The sequence below is a fragment of the Opisthorchis viverrini genome, assembly GCF_000715545.1.
Source record: "Opisthorchis viverrini unplaced genomic scaffold opera_v5_20, whole genome shotgun sequence".
NCBI lineage: Eukaryota > Metazoa > Platyhelminthes > Trematoda > Opisthorchiida > Opisthorchiidae > Opisthorchis > Opisthorchis viverrini.
In genome coordinates this window covers 795946-802265 of record NW_008751676.1, presented here as the reverse complement: position 1 = coordinate 802265, position 6320 = coordinate 795946, and positions in this window count along the sequence as shown.

Here is a 6320-nt window from a genome sequence, read left to right as displayed (position 1 = left end):
ACCAATATATCTCAAAATTTCAAGACGTCCATTTTGAGCTTTTTCTCCGTTACAGATGGATGGATTAGTTAGGCATCGTGAACCCCTAGCCGAATGTTAGTGGTGTGCTTCGGTTAAGGTCGTTCAGCTGTCTGGTATTATCGACGTAGGCTCTATGTGGCCAGTTATTTGGGTGTCGTGTACCCTTAGCCGCATATTAGTGGTGTGCGTCGGTTAAGATCGATGAACCTCAAGGTCTTTCTAGCATAATTCGGAACCTATAATGAAAAACTCTGTAATTTGCCAGTCAACGTGCACTACGTTTAGCAAATAATTAGCGTGCACTACGGAATTTTTACTGGAAACAAAGAATCATCGACCAAAATTTGTTTGCACGAATGCGCCTGCGCATATGTTGCATCTCCAGAGGCCATTTAGATTCTAGAATGTTGAGGAAACCTGGTCAGGTGGAATAGTATTTGAAAGTTACGTTGACTGTATGTGAGTCAACCTTTTCCACAATTCGCGACTTTTTATCATCATGTAACGTATTCACAGTCGGCGGTGTTTATTGACCTGGAGATTTCGTTCTTAAACAAATCGCCATAGTAAAGGATTTTTCAGTAGTACAGCAGCATATACATTATACACAGACATTCTACACTATGAAGTGGCAAGTCTGAAAATGCCGTAGATTTCGAGAAATCAATCTCATTGTGCGAATAGCCAGAGGCATGGTGGCATGGCATTGCTACATCCAGTTTGATGGCACCCCATAAAGCTATGCTCTTCCTTCTGTCAGCCTTTCTTCTAAACTATCACCCACTTGTTCCATTACCTGGAACTACAAATAACCAGCGCTTTATTCCGGCTAATCTCACGATCATGCCTGACGGTACGCCACCCACCTGTTGAGGATAAACATTGTTATGGCAAAGTGACTTTGTGGGAACAAACTGCACTCCAGTGAACAGAATGGCTTCGGTCAGTTCACCCAAAAACATCTGCGCCCTTTCTTCCTCTTCAAAGATGCGAACGATGTCTGCATACTCCAGATAAATAATATTTTAGCCAGACAATATTTGAAAACCGAGTCCAGAAGACATTTCAGCGTTCATCTCATCAAGCAAGCAATTGTGGGAACGGAGAGTGGGCGCTCTCGACGGGCAACTTTTAGTGGAGAATCTTTTAGAACTCACAATATATCTCCGCAACATGTTCGCCCCTTGTGTATCTCCTGTTTGCGACGATGCAAAAGACTGCATAGTTGACAACTCTCACTTCATCCTCAGGGATTCTCGTCAAAATATACTCTTTCCGCGTGATGAACCCCATACTCCGCCCTCAGCAATGAAGGAATGGAAAACTGATTCCGTTTGAGCTTGCCCTGGTTGGTGACATACATCTCGAGCAATCTCCCTATGAACGGAAATATCCATTGATATAAGAGGAAAAGATGTTACGAGATCCACCAAATACACGTGATGTGACACCTTTGAAACAACAGGTTTGGCGAAGCTACACGCTTTTCTTTAGGCTGTAACACCTCCATTCTGAGGTCAGTTCATCGTACGAAAGGGCAAAACCACTAGATATTTCTCATCGCATGTCTCTGCAAGTTCAAGCTGCTGTAGTTGCTCACAGTCTAGTCAATGTACGTCCCTCAAAGTCACATTCGTCTACGTCGATTTGCATCGGCCGCATACCTATTATCTGCATGTAAATATTGACTACCATTTTTGAAATCCGGTAGTATCGCTTCATTGAAGTAGTTGGAAATAGTGACAACTTTTGTCTGTCTGATATTTCTGGAGGCATTCTAAATCACATCAAGGTGCCTTCTAGCAAACCTCTCGGACACTTTCCTACTTTAAATCCACAGGGTAGACGTGGCTGTATTATTACCTCGTTTGAATGCAGCAATGAGCCACCTCGAACCCTCGATAGACCCTAGAACATCCTATCTACACCGATAACCATAAACGGATCATCCAAGTTGTTCACGTACGGGGCTGTCCACGAACCGAAGTACGGCTCCACGATGACGGCACCGCGACTACCATAACCAGTCGAACGCCTTGCTTGTGGTTCACTATATCTCTGATGTTTCCCAGACGAGCGTGTTACCCAGGATACCGTTTCAGTCCGTTTAATTTGTGCAAGGACTGGAATGCAGAGGCCATCTTATTGTGTCGTCTGTTCGTTCCGCCCACAAACCCAATTGTTTATCCAACAGCACTATTGGTGGCTCGGTATACCTGTGAAGATCAAAGCCTGTCTTAAGCCAGATATAACGCATACTGACCATCATTTAAAAAAAATTGCCAGCTATGACGAATCCCTTGGCCTAAGCAGGACGCCTGCCGCAACTAAAGAATTTTTCATATTCAGGTTGCGAATGGCACTCTAGTTTGAGTTTGCACGAACTTAATGGGCGTACTTATTGTCTGAATCTTTTTGAGGTTATTTCCAAATCTAATACGTAAGATATCATGCAAAGTATTCAGCTTTTCTACAAAAATTCCCACCTTTCTCACATAGGCGACGGGCAAATACACCGATAGTTGTTAAAATACAAGTTCCGCGTCCCCCCTCGACTTCGAGTCCTTTCAAGCAACTTCTAATAAATCTGAAGCTTGAAGGGAAGAACTTGAGCGCTCGAATAACTACCATCAGATGCTGAAACTTAATGTTTAAGTTCCTCTCTTTCGTATCGCATTTACAAATTTCACACAAATTTTGGGTGGGCGTCTGGGACGAGGCATCTAGGATAGATCGCTTCTGAATGAGGTACATCATTTTGCACGCGAAGCCAGTGAGGCTAATGGGCCTGCAGACGTCGGACGAGAGTAAGTCCCCACACATTCGTCAAATGGCGTTACAATCGCTTCCTTTCAAGGAGAGAGAAGGTGGCCTTTATCAGGTGCCTGTTGACTCACTGCGTAGAACTGATTTGCCAGTGTGAAGACGTTTTCTTCAGGATTCTTGAACGGGCCTTGTCTTGCCCCAGAGCTCAAGACTGGTTAATCGGGTGCAAGAGTTGCAGACTGCTCTCCTCCGTTAGAACTAAATCGATTGTAAACCGCTTGTTGCTACGCCGAATCTATGCAGACCTCGGATATCACTATTTAATTTCCCGTGGACCCCGAATTCCAGTCCCTTAAAGATAACGCGGTTAGGTTGTTTATGCGGCAACGTCTTATTTGACTGAACAGCACAATTCTGTTTGTCCGGGCGAAGTCTAGACTTGTGGCTTGTTTTCGCATGCTCTGTTGGCGTATTCCTGAATTACATTGGTTCCACATTTTACGAAATGCCAGCTGATCTGTGTCAGATTCTCGTAAATCGACTGAGGAATCTTTTCCAGAGGACACCGAACCCCTTTAAGTAGCATACAGTTCATCAGAATGTGGGTTGTTTTTCGGGACGGACACTAAATCAGTCTCGTGGAACCTCCGGACAATAATTCCGTAGTTGGTGGACTAGTGGTTGCCTGCTCGCCGCGCGTTTCACATGTCCGGAGTTCAAATTCCGGCCCGGTCAATGGATATGCACTGCTGATGAGCTCTCATAAGAGTAAAATTGGGTCCAGGGGTTCTCTTTGGTATGGCCCCACCGGAACAATTACGTCAGAACGAGGAGACGACCGTTCAAACGAGAGTGGTGGGCGTGTGAATAGAATACCTATCCCGCAAAACCGAAAAACTCCAATCCTGTAGTAGTCTTCCACTGACACTGGTCCCAGATTTACTTGTACAAGAAAGATTCGCATTCCTTTCGGTCCATTTCTGAAATTTTGGGATTTCTGGACCAGTAGCACAGTGGTTACTATGCCCTCGTGGAGCGTTAATTATCACCTGGTCGACGAGGTGTTTTTTGTTGGTGATGGCCAAATCTAGGAACGATGGAATTTAGCCCGTATGGTATCTGGTGTGTGTGACGACATGTTCGATCCAAGCACACAGTTGAACGACTTTGGTCAAAGCTGCCGCAAAACTCACACTAGATCAGACGAACTGGAGCTCCATGCAGGAAGCCTTTGGAGTGCTGAAATCACCTACCAGCAAGAGATGATTGAATCGGTAGCTAGAAAAGAGTTGTTTAATGATTTGTATAAAGAATTTGTTTTCTCATCATACGCTTGAGTGGCATCGTTGGACTGCACCGAAAAAGAGAGAGCGTTGGACCAACGCTGCTTGGTCTGAATGCATAGTACATCACAAAATAACACAGGAGTAATGTCGGGGAGAACAATCCGTATGTATAAGATCGCTTGCAAGTACAAAGCGGCCTAACCAGCCCTACCTTGTTTCGAGTCAGCTGGAAAAAATAATAGCCATGTTTCAAGATCTCCACGTCAGCAAACTCTGATTTGAGCCAAGTCTCTGTGAGTGCGAGTATGCACGATTGTTCAAGTCAAACTGACCGGTTATTATCGCAACGCCTGTTGAATAGGCTGAGATAGTTTGTGGACGAGCATTTCATCAGCGTCTCCGCTGAGTCCAAAGGCAAGGAGCCGAGAGATGTGCAACCGCGCAGGTTACTAGATTTAGTGGCTGATCGCTTTTGACACCAAGAGTTCATAATTTTTAAGGAGCTAGTGAGAAGTGAAATGTTCAACAGGCGAGTTGGGGAAGGGAGTCTACTACCTTTATTACCACCAGTATTATGTATTGGGTTTAGGTCGCTAGGTAATTGGAGTTGCGAGATTCGGAAGCGTTGCCCTACTGCTAGTTACTTCCGGAATGTCATAAGAGGAAGTGAAAAATTCGGCTAACGGTTCTGTGTGCTTTTCGTCCTCGGATGTCAACCTTCCGAGTACCGACACAGTTACACGTAAACCGTGCTTTTCCAATCGCTCTCTGAAAGCGTAAGTAATTCCAGGAATGTTTTTGATACACAAATCTTTATGTTTGTAGATATTCCTCCTACATCCAGGTTTAAGGGAGCCATATTTCACCTGACTATAGGGATGTTTGTGCCTTGCGTAGCGTTAGCCCTCAGAACCTTCGGGAGCTGTCGGTACAACGTGTTACTTTATTAATTAATTTCCTGCTGTCGTCCAACTAAGCGATGTAACTACCAATCAATGCAGCTCAGTCGTCTTCAAAGACCCACTGATTACCAGATAAGATCTTGGGGAGGAATTAAATGTGTTTTGAGTTGAGTTATTTGCGCTGCTTATACGGAGCGAAATGTTCGTCCTGACGGATGACAACCTTTCAGCTCATCTGTGAATGCTTGTCCAGATGTTAGTGAACGGTCTTAAGGTAAAGCGGTACAGTTGTGGTTCTGATGCCAATAGTGAGCGTAGGCGCCTCAAGGGGCTGACAGAAAATGTATCCTATGTTCTATCGTTTGAAATGAGATCGATGGGCCAGGCCGATTTCCACGTACCTACCACAGAGATAGAAGCGCTACCAGAGTTTTAAGTGCGACCGAAACTTTCGGTGATTATGCATGCAAAGCAAAGTGGGTTGTAGCCACATAATCTAAATTCTACACTTTCTCTAAGTTGGACCTATGCGGATGCCGAGGTATAAAATGTCGCTAATGAGGGTAACTTTTATACTCCTTTAAAAATACCGTTCGCTTGTTGATCTGGGACTATTAGCACACTAAGTTGAGAATCCTCAGTTCACTGAGTTTCGAAGGTCAATTTAACTAGCCCTCGACCCACCAAAAGGCATAACATATCGAGCATAATTGGGCTGCCTGCCGTAGTGTTCAGACAACCTTCCTGTAGCCGGGCGTCTGCCGCGTGGTGCTGGGTTGAAGAGAGGATCAAAATACCTGCCTTGACACCCACAGACCACACGGAACTTCATTTGAACGACTGGCCCCAAAGTCCCCCCTATCTAGTTTTCTGCACTCATGGAGATAGGCTTCGCGAGGCATTTCTCGGACTGTCGGAGATGATTCGAAGGCGAATGAAATTCAAACGGTGTGGAAAACCGATGCAGCGATATTTTCCATGACTGACTGTAATGGGATGGTGTGCATCTCATTATGGCGCCGAATTAGCCACACGGAACTTCATTTGAACGACTGGCCCCAAAGTCCCCCCTATCTAGTTTTCTGCACTCATGGAGATAGGCTTCGCGAGGCTTTTCTCGGACTGTCGGAGATGATTCGAAGGCGAATGAAATTCAAACGATGTGGAAAACCGATGGAGCGATATTTTCCATGACTGACTGTAATGGGATGGTATGCATCTCATTATGGCTAGCAGCCGAATGAGGACAGATTTCCAGCAGTGCTTCAACATGCTTATTTCATTTGCTTCCACATTGCTGATAGAAGGGAAATATCATTGCACGAAACAGCTTCTCATTCACTTT